We start from the raw sequence: 14068 nt of genomic DNA, 5'->3' as shown, positions 1-14068 counted from the left end.
CTCCATCTTTTGTAGGTTCTCCTTCAAGCTGATGTATGGGTGCAGAGAGCACGGAGCTGGGCTTTCACGAGTTGTATGTGGTGTCATTGTGACTCAGATGCATCTTGCGTCAGTTTCCAGCTGTGCCAAAGTGCAGGTCTGTTATTAGTCCGTGCTGTAGCTCTGTGCTAAGTAAAACGGCAGTGAAAATATTTTCATCTTTCTGCATATTTCTTTTGGCCTAGTTTAGTAAGAGACTGTGAGCCGACTTTGGAAGTGGCTGCCTGCTGTCCTGGGTCAGCCCTGCCCTCCTTGCTGAGGACAGCTACGTGTGGTTAACTGAGAAGGGCACGCTCATGGCAGCATGCAGACACCTGCCTCCTTCTGGGAAGGGTGCAGTGGTTGTCTATTGCTTGTGGGTCTCCTTTTCTCAGTCCCACCCGGTGAGCAACAGGGCTGCATGTTCCTGGTCTGTGGCTGATCACGTAGAAGCTGCTGTTGTTCCGAATGTGCTCAGTCCTGTCAAGTTTCAGTTTGTGCTGAAGTTTTTGGCTTTGGCTGTGCGTGTACAAAAATCCCAGCAGACTCCCAGTGTAGTTCCCAATGGAATTAAATGGATTGGAAGAATAAGCAAGAGAAACGTAAATATCAAGGTTTCTGGAATTTCCTTGAAAATACAATACCACTTTTTCTTCTTTGTTCCTTCCCCTTCTGCCATTCTTTTACCTATAGCAATATCTCGGCTGCGTGCATTTTCTCTGAAGTCCGTGGGACTGTTACTTATGTGGGACACTGCAGGGCCAGGATGCTGCCCGAGTATACCATAGGGATCAGCCGCTCTGGTGTGGTACGTAAGAAGGTTGTGATTTTACAGGTAATACAGGCATTAGCATTTCCATGCTCAGTGTAAAAGGGATGATCTTTGTGTCTCTTTTGAAAACTTTTTCTGCTGTAATTTCTGCGGCAGCACTGCTTGTTTGTGTTCAACTAAATGCTGGTGAAAACAGAGGACTTGTGTGTGCCCTGCCTCTGTTGGGGTCCTCGCCGGGAGGTGCAGCACATATATAAGAGCTGGTCCACCGGTTGCGATCACTGGGCTCCAGCTGCGGGCGCCCTCTGCCCTTTGTGCATGGGTTTGATCGCACCATTTGTGGCAGAGTTTGTCGGTAGTCACAGGCAGTGCTGCCTGATTTTTGGCTTGATGTTGGCTGTGATGGCACTGGTTGAAATAAAGCCAAAACTCTTCTGAAGTCCGTATTTAAAACTAATTCCAAATGTACCCTCTGTGTCTGGTTCGGGACGGGAGGGTCGCAGCTGGGATTTCGGAGCTGCTGGCCACAGTGTTGCTCCCATGAGGGCTCTGAAGTGGTTTTTGAAAACAACCAAGGTCTTAGTGCAGTTCCATTTGCTTGTCTGTGAGATGACTGGTATTTGCTTTGAAACCTAAATTTTCCTGGAAGCTTGATGCCAGACATTGTTTCTAGATAATAAATCCCTGAGGGTGCATAGTTTCCAAGTTCAGGCTGTCCGTAAGCCCTGTTTATAAGTCTCCCTGCTTCTCCTAGCACGTGTGGGCAGAGGATCGCCGTGTCCAAATACATTTCCTTCAGGAGTGGGGGATGTGGCAGTGCTATAACCTCGAGCGTCCCTGTGTGGAGCTGCGCCGAGCTCTCATTGTGGAAGTAGCTCTTGCTTCTGTCCTGTGCGTGGTACAACTGGTGGGCTTTGAGAACTGGTGGTGCCTGCTGCCATCATCCCATGTTGCATCTCTGCCTTTTGGATGCTTTTCTTGGGCAAGTGGTTGCCCCTGGGTAATCAGTCCCTTGATTTCTGCCCCACGCTACTGGAGGGCAGCCAGAGTCCCCCCACCCGTGCAGTATGCTGCACAGGGCTTTCCAGTATTCAGAAAATATCCTCTACCACCTAGGGTAAACATCAAACACCTTTCCTGTGTCAGGAATACGGAAACTGTTCCCCGAAGAAAAGCCAGCTTTGAGCAAAGCGGTATGTGTGATGGCTTCAAGGTAATTGTGTTGTGGTGTGCGTGTCTCTGCCACTGGTTGTACGGCAACGTTTGTATCTGTTAGATGTAATGTGGTTTTAGGTGCTGTCAGTGCTTTCAAATCAACTTCTCATCTTGGTATTATATTTGTAGTGTTCCGATGCATGTCTACTGAAAATGCTCTATACAGTCAGTTGAAACAGTGTTTTTCGAATTTTTAACAGCATATGGAATAACTCCTCCTTAAAACCAACACAAACAGATTGCAAGTGTAAAGCATACAAACAGCTGTCTAGACAGAAACTGCTGCAAGACATGTATAGTGGGAGTGATACTACTACTGAACTCTGGTTTTATTAAATATTATGTCAGAAGGAAAAAGTGAAAAGTATTTGAAATTTAAGCTTATATCATGTGGATGCAAACGTCCAGAAAGTCTCTCAGCACAATGTTTTGGCATTATATAGCTACAGGATATTTTTCAAGGCATCAAAGTTTTTATGCCAGTTTGCTACTATGACTTTGCAGCAGTCAGAGATCTTTCAAACAAAGCTCAGTGAATTGCAGCAAGCTCATCTGGCACCACTTAGCCTGGGCAGTGCCTTTTTTCTACATTATTTATTCTTTGTAGAAAATGAATGGCTCTGGAAAAATGCTAATTTTGGGAAGCATTCTATGACCAAAAGAAAATCAAAATCAGTGACTGTTTTGTGGAAAGCCCTCTGGGAAATGATCTTAAGGGTTCGTTTAATAGTGTACTACCAGTTTCAGTTTATAAAGCTAACAGCCTATTTGATGACCAAGACAAATAAAAATAAATAATGAAAAAAAAAATCAATGATTTCCTTGAGGAAAGGCAGTCAGCCCAAAGCATTCAGTCTAAATAGTTCAGGATTTTAACTGCCTGCTTTTTTTTTTTTTTTCTTTCTGTTCCCCGATGGCAGCCAGTAGGACAGTCCATAGCAGCATTGCCATCACCTTCCATGGGTGGTCGTGTGTGCAGCAGGCAGGCGTTCAGCTGGGCGGCGGAGCCTCTGGCTGCAGGGGCTTTGTGCCTGGTTGGTGTGGTGGTGGTTCTGCCTGCCATCCGGCGTGCTGTGCAGGCAGGATGAGAGCCTGGCCTGGGCGCTCGTGGATGTGGAGCTGAAAAGCCCCTTCAAGCAATGTTTAATAGTTGCTTTCTTTTCCACGATGCTTTCATGTATAATAATTGAACTTACTTGCGCTTCAAATAATAGCTGGAAAGTTGCAGGTGACAGCAGTGTTAGTCTGCAGGGCTCTTCTTGATTAAGTGCATAAAAATCTTTGAGCAAAGATTTTAAATGTGGGTGATTGCAAAGTGTCTGTGAAAAGACTTAATGTGACCTTTCATGATTTGTTTTTCTCGCTGAAATACTGAAAATGCGGAGTAGCAAATACAAATCTTGATGCATAAAGTCTTTGGGGGATTAATTTTTTTAAAAAAAGTTGTTCTTCTGATACTTGATATCTCTTTATTTTAATGATAGCACTTCAACAAAATTGTACAGACTCAGAATGATAAAGTTGATTTCATTACAGTGACCCCTATCTTAGCAGTTCAGCAGTGGCTTCTGAAGCATTGGTCGTTTTGAAGAACCTCCATGCCTGTTTTCACTGGCTGTGTTTAAATGGTAGCTGCTTTTCTGATGAACCAATTATTGTTGGTAATAGTTCCAGTGCAAATTCAGAAACTTAAAAATTTTGCCATTCTCACTGTTTGCTGCCTTTGTTCCCTCACAGGCCTCCCTCACCCCCATGCCAAGGGCCTCAAGCGAGGGGTTGAGGTCTGGGGCAGGCCCCAGGCCTTCTTTGGCTGTCCCACTCCACTCTTGCTGGTTAATGGCTGACCCTGCTTCCAGGCAGCCTTAACAGCCCTGTGTGTGACCCAGATCCCTGATGGGCTTCCGAATGACTGAGCTGAGCTGTGAGCGCAGGTATCTCAGAGCCGTGGCACCGAAGTCACCAGCAATCTTGTGCTGTGCCCCTTCATGGCATTGGATCTGTGCCATTCCAGATGGTTTTCAAACGTCTCCTCATGTGAAAATATTTTCTCCAGATATATTTGATGGGAATTGCCAGGAACACTGCGAACAGATAGAAAGTTAATTAAATGTCCTGGAGCTCAGATTTGTGGCCGCTTCTTTCTTCCCGCTCCAGGCTCCCTCTGGGTTTCAGAGATGGATATTCCATACGTTTCGTGTCAAGTGTTCAGAATGACCCTGGAGTAAGTTTCCAAATATTCAGAACCTCCATTTGGGGCCGGGCTTTTCCAGAGAGCTTTTTACCTGGTGGACTGAGCTTTTCTGAAAACATGACCACTCATTCAGCGCCTGTAGAGAAGTGGTGTTCAGAAGTCTGGTCCCACCGGGGCAGTAGCTGCCCTGAAAATCTTGCAATGGGAGCTAGTCCAAGCTCCACTGGCGTCTGTACCAGCCTTCATGGGCCTGACTGGGTTTCAGGGCAGGCAGCAATCCCACCTACTGGGCTGTTACACGGGATCCAGAAAGCTTGTATGGTCTCATTTAAAACAAACATTTCTCCACACTGTGGAACTTCTTCCTGAGAGTGGGCTGTGGTGCTGAGAGACAAAAGGTGTGGGCAGATGGAACCTTTCCTCTCTGTGTGGCTGCAGGAGGAGGCTCTGCATATCACGTCTTACTTGCTTGGTGGCTTTCCTGTAGCTGGAGATGAGCTTTCCTGCTGTCAGGATTAATGCTCGCTTTCTGAGCTGATGATGACACTGACCTGAAAACGGTATTGTTCCTTGGGGGAGAAATCACTCCCTCTAGTCTCTCTGATTAAAACAGAAAAACAAAAATTCTGTTGTTATTTATCAAACATGACCAGTCCAAATTAATATGCTGAATTTGGTTTCTAGTGTTATGTTGAGAGACATTTTTCTCAATTTTCCAGTGTTGCCTTCTGGAAACAAGACTGCCACCAGGAGGGTTGTGTCTAGGTGTGCTGGTTCTTGTGGCTCTGGTGTGGAGCTGGAGCACACCAAGACAAACAGCAAAAACATAAGGTTTCAAAAACAGGGTTTTAATCTTTTTTTTTTTTCCCCCCCGATTTGAGACTTTTTAAAATAGAATCTTTTTCCCATTTTTAGCTTTTCCATCTGGAATTTATTCTTTTTTTCCCCCCAGTTTTTGACCAGAAAAGTTCTTTTTGGAAGCCCTGCCTGTAGCTCCCTGAGCTGCCTGGGGGTCGAGGCCTGGCACAAGCCTCCTCCCGGCCTCCCCACGCAGTGTGTCGGCAGAAGGCGGCAGAGAATTTCTTTCATCTTTCAGAAGACTGTCAGGGAGGAGTCAAAGCAAGGCCTGGAGAACAGATTTTGGTGGTGTGGTGCTTGGCAACTAGGGCTTTCAAAATGTCTCGTGGGCTGAGTGAAGTTTTCATGGGGTTGTGTGTGAGGGGACACAGGCAGTATTACTGTGGGGTACAAAGCAATTTGATACATTTCTCATACATAGATATTTAAAGATAGAGGTGAGACCCGACATAGAAGCACTTGGATGTACACGTGGAGTGTAAAGCGAGCTGTTTCTGTGATGCTTTCCAGGCTTGCATACTCCACAGTGTCCGTGTTGCTTTTAGTGTTACCAGTTCCAGCACTATTGAATGGTAGTAAATCAATTTAAATGTGAGGTGTTTTATTTTTCCTCAGTGTTTTGTTTTTTGTTTATAGTCCACAGGAATATTCCATGCTTGACTATAACTTTGAATCAACAAAAATTGTAGAGGCTTGAATTTTGTCCCAGTGCTTTTCAGGAGGAGGCTGTGCAGTGTGGATCTGTGCAGGCTTCAGTTTTCACAGCTGGGCTCTGTTGTTTGGGTTAGAATCAGAAGGAAGGATATTCTAAAAAATTTCACAGTGGTCTTCTCAACAGTTTGGCTGAAAGGGGCCATTGAGCTGCCAAGGACACAGTTCGGGTCATTTCCTGGTAGCTGTCCAGTGGTGACTGGGCAGCCTGGTACAGGAGACAACCCCATCAGAAATACTGGGCTCACTGCAGGGTCTGGAGAGGTGGTCAGCCTTTCTGTGGGACAGAGCGAGCCTTGGACTGAGACAACTAACTTTCATAATCAAGGGTGAGGAAAAGCCCTGGCACTTCAGGACAGTATTCACTGAAGTTTTAGTCACTGTTTAATTGTTTCTTCCCTGAAGTCACTCTCCTACATCCTCCTTATGACTGAGATGCTGACAAGTTTTGGGCACAAGTGGTGGAGCTCATCTGACTAAGGAGAGTCGTATCTGAAGAGATTGTGAGTTGCAAGCAACAGCTGAAATGAGTTAGAGAGCTCTTCTCCTGGAAAGAGCCATCCCACTGCTGCAGCTGAGGGATTTCACCCCGTGGCCGGACAGGCTCCCTCTGGTTTTCTGAGCCCAGGACAGGGCTGCAGCAGGTTGGAGTGGGGCAGGGGGGTGTGGGTAGGTGAACGTATCTCGGTATGTTTGTCAGCAAAACAGCAACAAGAGAGGCTTTGGACTAATGTGAAGTGCCTTATAGAGATGTGGAGCTGTTGGATGTGGGGGCAGCCGGATGTCCCCTTGGTGGGGAGCTGTCAGCAGCTGGGGCCAGAGGGGGCTGGGGGCTGTCACAGCCCAGAGCCCTGTCTGCAGAAACCTTGCACTGGCATAACTTGGTTCTGATTGGCTACGAGAAACACAAATATTGTTAAATGATTTTCAGAGGGCTGTTATGTTGTCTTTTCAATTTAGGATTTTTATTTCTCAACAGCAGGAGTTATTTGTGGCTGCTTACATGACATTAGAAAAATATCCATGTGCAGTGAGTGAGCAGCATTAACTGTGGAAATGTCCGTAACTGGTTTGTTCCGCAGTTTACTATGCCGGCTCTGAAAGCAACAGTCTGACCTTCAGTTCCTGTGTTATGGTTTGAGGGTTTTCTTACGTGTATGTGAAGCTTTCCAAGATAAATGAAGTGAATGTGGTTTGGCATTTAAATCACTGATGTTATATCAAGCTAGAGAATTTCAGAAACTGTTAATGTCTAAATAGATGTCACTTTGTTCATGTGGGGATAAACTTTGCTCCTGTCTATCTATATGCAGATCTCTTTTGGTCCAAATTCTGATCTTGGTAAGTTGGTATTAATCTAAGTGCTATTGCTAATGTCAGGGGAGCTGCTCTGGATTTCTTTTGCTCTGAAGAAACCTCATGTGTTTTTGGGAGTGTCCGAATTTTACCTGATTTTTTTTTCTTTATTTTTAAGCAGATATATGTGACTGTGAAAAGATTTAATGTCTAAGCGAGCCAGACTGAACGTTTCTGTGTTACTCTTTTTGGAACGCGTTGTTACTGAGGTCATTCTTGACCAAGCCCTCGCTGTTTGGATAAGGGGCTGTTACGTATCCAACCGGAACGTCTGTGTCACGCTGCAGGCCTGGAGCCCGCTTGCTTTGGGGTGGAGGAGAAAAGCACTTTACAAAATATTTATGGAAGCATTAATAAACCTGGTGGTCACACGGCTTCTTCCCTTTGTGAGGGTAAGGGGAGTGCGGGTAGAGGACCCGTGGGTGCCATGCTGGGTCCCCAGGCGTAGGCTGGGAGCATCCTGGGCTCTTGGCCACCAACCTGGAGCCCTGCAGTGCCCACGGCCACCTTCTGCTGCAGCCTCCAGCCTTCCGTGGGCTGTGGCCTGACTTCAACAGATGTTTTTGAGATTTTGGTTGAAAAGTGTATTTCTCGTTTGTGAATGCAGTCTGTCTCTTATTCCTTTTCTTATTTTCATGTTTTCTCAAAAAAATGTAACGTTTGTTTCTTCAAAGGGTTTAAAATGCCTACTCCAGTTTCTGTTTTTTTCAGCATTTATCAGGAGCAACAAAAAATGTTTCTTATCCAGCAGCCGTCCTTACAGAGTTGAAATTAGAGAGCAGTCTGTCTTATCCTGGGGAAAACATCATTTCCAACATTTTCTTATTCTCAAATCCGTATGTAGCACAATAGGAAAGTGATGTCATATTGTTCCTTATAATTCCAAAATCTATCCGGTGTTTTTAAAATTTAATTAATTAATTTAATTTTTATTTTAAAATGCTTTCTGGGAAGTTTTTCAATCTGGCCTCCTGAGTTTTACAACTCAACATATACCCGAACAAAATCAGACTGAAACATCTGCTTTCAAAAATGTCCGAGGCCTTACAGTGTTATACGTGACTTCCCATACAGATAGAGAAGGGGTGCTGGGAGTTTGAAGAATAACGAAGCTGATCATTGTTAATCGTTGCAAGTGTGCTGCAGAGCTATAGACAGTGGAGTGGTTATGGCTGCATAATAGTTTCCAGAAAAAATAGCTTGGCATCTTTGTAGCACCCCAGTTAGCAGGCGTCAGCAGGCAGCAGTATAGTTGTGTTATAGATATGAATTCTTTTATTAGTGCTGTCCAGCTAGTGGAGCAGGTAAGGGCTTCCTTTCAGTGCCAGCTTGAATGTGACCCATGGGATCGGTGCGCTGGGGAGGGAGCGGGGCTGCAGGCACCTCGCTGGGGGACTGCAACAGGAGCAGTGACACCGCACAGCTTGTCCGTCTGTTATCCTTCCCTGGGGGTGGAGGAATGGCTTTTAAGCGTATCATCACCTCCTTAGCATTGTCAGTTTTTCCTGCTGAAGGGAGGTCATTGCGGTGCCAGTGCTGGCAGTGCCAAGGTGCGGCTGCGTGCTGGAGCCTTTATGCTGCGCAGTGGTGGTGCCCTGGTGAGGAGCGGTTCTGGTGACTCTTTAAGGCATCTTGCTTTGCCTGGGTGATTGGCAATGCTTGACCGTTGGTATCACAGCCTTTGTCCCACCTCATCCCTCCTGCGAGTGTGGTACGGGGATGCTGAAGTCCCGCAGGCCTCCAGCTGAGCAGGGGCTGCCCGGGCAGTGCATGGCACTGTGGGGAATTGGGCTTGGAAAAACTCCCGTGGGCTTTGGAGGAGACTCTGGGGATGGGCTCGTGTCTGAAAGGGGAAGCTGAGAGCTCTGGTTCACTGTGTGCCACCAGTTCTCGCCCACCCTGATGGATGTGTGCGGGAGCTGACAGTGTCGTGGCAGCAAGTGTGCACTGCGAATGCCGTGCTGTGATGTGCTGCCCATGCTGGCTGGTCCAGGGTGTGTTACCTGACCCCACATACAGACCCAGGGTTTGCTCTAGCGAATGTTTAATGCTGTTCTGCTTTGTACACCTGGAATTCCAAAGAGAACACTTTTTTTTTTTTTTAGCTCATCATCATATCTTTGAAACTAATTGTAAGCAAAATAAAATAAAGCTGAGCACGTGGAGTCTGGACAGATCTTGGTAACATCTGGACCAGCTTGTCTGGTACCATGTGGTTTTGATGACTTGATTTTACTTAACTTTCATGCAATGTTGAAATGCTGTTTGTCTGTCTGCTGGATGGACAAAGGCTTGGTCCTCACCAGAGGAGCTGCAATGGGGGGCGAGATGATTTCAGGCAGTTCCAATTTCTAATGTGCATGTTTTGATTAATATCTCTTTAACCTCATGTTAACCCCTAACACTGTGTGGTTACAAGTATAAATATTTATTCCCAGAACGTAGCTGTAGGTATGTGTTAGGATTAATGCTAAATTGTTAGTATTTAGTACTCACTTTAAGTAAAATCCGTTTATCAGGCTGCTTCCTTTTTTTTTTTTTTAATTGCCAAACGAGTGTGCACAAACAGGGTTCAGATGGCCAGAGCCTCCAGAATCTCATTATCTTAATTGAAAAATGTCAGCCTTTGACATTAATAAATGATTTAGCTAGCACATGATTCAGTCACTGGGGAGAAATGAAATTGGCTGTTACAACCATCCCTCGCTTCTAGATGATAATGATAAGCTACAGCCCACAGCACTTCAGAATTAATAGCTCAGGGCTTAGGACATTATTTTCATATATTAGAACATCTCAATTTCATTGCATTTGGTAACATTTTATTCTGGAATATCTTCATGTAGAAAAAAATGGAAAGTACACGAGGGATATCCTCCTGTACACTCTAATGTCGCCGTTCAGCTTTTTACAGTCAGCAGATGTGTTGCCAGTGCTTGGCCTCTTCTTTTCCTTAAAATCAAACTGTTTTGTTTGTGTTGACCATTAAGTAGGGCCACTCTTCACTTAACAGAGGAAATAAGTTGTTTAGTCGATGTTTGGGTCTAGCTGTATACTGAACTACTGCAGTAAACAAGTAACTAATTCTCATCCGAATGTACTCTGTGCATGGATTTTATAGAGGCTTCTGGAAAAGAAAATATTTTTCTGTCTAAAAAGCATTTCCTACCCAGTGACTAGCTGTAAAAGAAACAGCTTGAAAGTATTTCCTGGCTGAAGGAAAGGTTCGGTGCATACTTTTAGTTTGCCATTGTGGTTAACATCAATATGTGTTTTTCTAGCACCGCTTAAGCTTTCCTCTCTTTTATGTACCCAGAGTTAATAAACATAGTTACAGAAATAACAATTTGTCTGAGTCAACCTGCTTGATCTTTTCTTTTCTTTTGGTAGCACCAATCTTGAGATTTTGCAAAGGGTAATCTGAAGATTCAGGCTTGGCTCTGCTCCTCGCTGAAATCGCTGGTAAAATGCGGACAGCCTGGCTGCTGGAGCAGGGGCCTGAGGCTTGTGGCTTGGCTGGTTGGCTTTTGATGGTTCGTGTTTTTGTTTGTTTGTTTTTTGAGAACTAGATCTGTGCAAAATTTAGCATTGGCATATTGAAGGAGATAAATAGGTGAGGTGAGCCCAGCCAGAGCAGACAGGTATTGCTTTTGCCGTTTGCTTCGTGAAGCTTAGGTGTCGTTTCTTTCAGTTTCTGAGCTGGATTAGTGAACAACTGGCAGGAGTGCCAGGAGATGTGTGGCTGTGGGTTCGCACAGTGCAGGTTTTTTGTGTTGTCACCAGTCAGCAGAGGAAAGCTGGGATTTGCAATATTGCTTTTTCCAGAAAATAGGAAATCAAAGGTGGCAAACACACGTGTCCTCAAGTGCGCTCAGGTTTTGAACAGAGGGGCTGGGGCTTTGCTTCATGCAGACTGCCCGTTCTGCTGCCACTTTTCAGTTCTGCCACTCCTTCAGTCCTGACTGTTTCTGTACTAACAGATGTGTTACAACTTCAGGAGATGTGGGGTTAAAGAACCATTAAGGTTAGTCACCTCTGTGATACCAAAAGCTAGGCTAGATAACCTTGGTCGGTTTTTGGCAAAAGTAGGTTTGAAATGGTTTTGAAGGCTGGGTACAGACAGAGCGAAACCCATAAATATATCTTGTAAACTTGCTCTCCTGAGCTGCAGACCGTCACCCAGCAGCTCAGGCCTGAAGACTGCGAGTTAGCCGTGCTCTGTGCGTCGACACGTGAGTGCACTGCCGTTATGTTATCACAAAACTGGAGCTAAACCCAGCTGGAAATGGAAAAACCATGTCAATCAAAATAATAAAAAGAGGGGGCATGCTCCTAATAAATGCTGCAGTGTAACAGTAAATACTTGCACGCTTTTATAGAAATAACAAAGCTCTCATTTCAGCCATGCGCATATTTTTACTTACTGCGAGCAAGCAGCCGCCTGTGCCGAAAGGGCTGTGCTCTGAGCACTAAGTGAAGTCTAATTTCTTGCAGGATAGCATTTGGGTTTTGCTAAATATTAAATCATTCGGTGCACATGTATCTCTTCTGGAATTGAAAACATCTTTTATTTATTGGGCTGAGCTGGCAGCCAACACAGAAAGCAGTCTGCATTTTGTTTATCAATCCACAGAGAAATCCAGTTCTTCAGAGTGTACTTTTCATCTGCCAAGAGCATCAATGGAAAGTTTAACCATCTCCCAGTATCTTTCCTAATTATTTAAACATGGCCATTAAGGAAGGCGTTTAATTCTTTAAATAAGGTGCAGAAGGCGTTAGCAAATTGAGGGACGTGGTGGAGGATTTAACTCTATGATTTCCGAGGTTTTGCTGGTGACAGACCACTTGGCTGGTCCCTGGAGGTGCTGCAGACCTGCCTCGCTCGGGAAATCCCATCCCTCGGACCCCTGCCCTTCTCGCCCCGTGGGGATGCTGCTGTGGTGGCTGTGGTTTTGGACCATGCGTAGACTCTTGCTGGGGAAGCCCTGATTGAAAGCACTGCTCTGTGCTGCCATCTATGCAGAGGCTATTCAGCGAGAGTAAGCAGCCTAGTCCTGATGCGTTCATTAAGCTATTCTGTTCATTTTAATTAGTCTAATTTAAGCTTTGATATATGCATATAAAAATGGTCCATGATCATTTCAGGGCTTGGCTGAAAACCTCTGGTACAGAGCTGTCAATAAACCCATAGCAATGCGTGAATGCTGGAGGGATTCGGATGGATCTTTTCAGATGATTTTTGTGCCTGTGTTTGGAGAAATGGGAACGTGTAAAAGGTTTTCCTTGCAGCTGACAAAATTCTAAAAGTCTGCCATTCTGTATTTAGCTATCAGCGTTTTATTTATTATGGTCCTAGCAGGAAGATTTCTTGTGTAAATCGTGACATCCAGGTTCACTAACTGAACACAAGGTTTATTACTATATGGACTTGATAATTAGTTCGTAATTTGTGCATAGGCATTTCATCCTGGCGGTTTTCTCGCAGCGAATAATTTGCCTTTTATTTGTTGAGGCTGGTTTTTTTCTTTGGTGAAAACAGAACTCCCATTCATGATGGGCACAGCAAATGTAGTAAAACATTATCATAGCTGGGATTTGTTGTACACTATGGATTTATGTCAAGAATGTTAATGATTTGTTTATGAATAAGTGAGCCTGTAGTATTGTGAAACAATATCTGGCAGGGCTGCTGAATGGACATTTTGAAAGCAGAGGATTCTTGAACTGAGTAAGCTGTAGATAACTTGTATGTCTCAAGCTAGTCATAAGTAGGCTTATGGATTTTTAACAGAAGTGTTTATTTATCATTATGCATTATCATCTTCTACCGCACTCATCTGCCATATGTATGGGCCACTCAATAACATGCAAAGAGGCTGTCAAGTATTTTTTTAAGGATAGTTAATCTCCTTCTAGTAGGCTTTATTTTAAAAATAGCTGTTTTTTTTTTCCTTTTTCCTCAAAAAAAAAAAAAGGAGGCCTTAAGCAGAGCAGTGTGATGTTTGCAGAGTTGCTGGAGATTGGGAATGTACAGTGGATTTGCAGTGTCTCACTTGGGTGTAGCACCTGGTTTAGCAGAAGAACCACCTGAATTTCCTGATGAAATACGGGCACCTGAGCCCAAAGCCTAGGGGCTCAAGTGCTGGGTTTGAACAGCCGGGCTGTTCTGTGGAGTGTGTCTAAACTCTGCCCAAGAAATTATGGCATTTCTTGAAACGGCGTCTTGTACTTTTTAATGAGCTGGGCTATCAGCTCTGTATCACTGGATAGTTAAAATGGAGCAAGAATTGCTTTAACATTAAAACTGTGCCTGGAGGACTTCTCTGAGAAATTGCTTATGATTATTATGTGAATATAATACAGGAAGACAGCTTTGCTTCTTTGCTGTGCTTTTTTTCATACTGAGTGCAGTTTTGGGAGTTGAAAGGTACACGTGGGAAGCAATGTTCAAATGGGAACGGCTTTGGGAGACTTGCAGTACTCTCTCCCTTTGAACATGGGTAGGGAAGGGAGGTAAGACACAATTTATTGAGATGCAACTTTTATAGAAGAATTGGATTTCCTCTAAATACGGTTTGATTGTGTGCCAAACGGAAAAGCGGCTGAGGCCAGAACACATCAGGCACTGAAATGGAGAAGGATCTCTTCCAAACCGAATGGGCTGGGGGAAAATGAGCCGAGCGTTGCTCGCTCCTTCTGCTGTGTGCGCGTACGCACATCTGAATAAATGGGAAGATACCCTCCTCTGTGACAGCTGAGGATGATGAAGCAGCCATGGTGGGCAGCCAGGCTGGCTGCAGCCTAACCCAGTACAGGCAGCGACACCCAGGAGTGCTTTATAGGGCCCGGGGCAGGCGGCCGGAGCTGCTGATGTGCAACCGCTGAGATTTGTCCCCGCGTCCCGTGAGCGCTATTTCTGCCATGGCGTGTTCATTGCTTGCGCTGCT

The 14068-nt window shown here is 44.9% G+C and overlaps 1 protein-coding gene across 2 annotated transcripts in view; it reads left to right on the top strand.

The window, feature by feature from the left end:
• PID1 (phosphotyrosine interaction domain containing 1) overlaps positions 1-14068 on the top strand; it is an 84080-nt gene that overhangs the window by 2646 nt on the left and 67366 nt on the right. The window contains exon 1 of one of the 2 annotated variants that reach the window (XM_080604029.1): positions 4575-6434. The exons of the other annotated variant lie outside the window; for it this stretch is intronic. The gene's annotated coding sequence lies outside the window, so the exon portion shown is untranslated. Of the gene's footprint in view, positions 1-4574; positions 6435-14068 lie in introns of those variants that run through there. 2 annotated transcript variants of the gene reach the window in all.

Source organism: Anser brachyrhynchus (genome assembly GCF_964034855.1).
Source record: "Anser brachyrhynchus genome assembly, chromosome: 9".
Taxonomy (NCBI): Eukaryota; Metazoa; Chordata; class Aves; order Anseriformes; family Anatidae; genus Anser; species Anser brachyrhynchus.
Note: the sequence above shows the minus strand (reverse complement) of the source record. Positions and strands in the feature narration are given on the sequence as shown.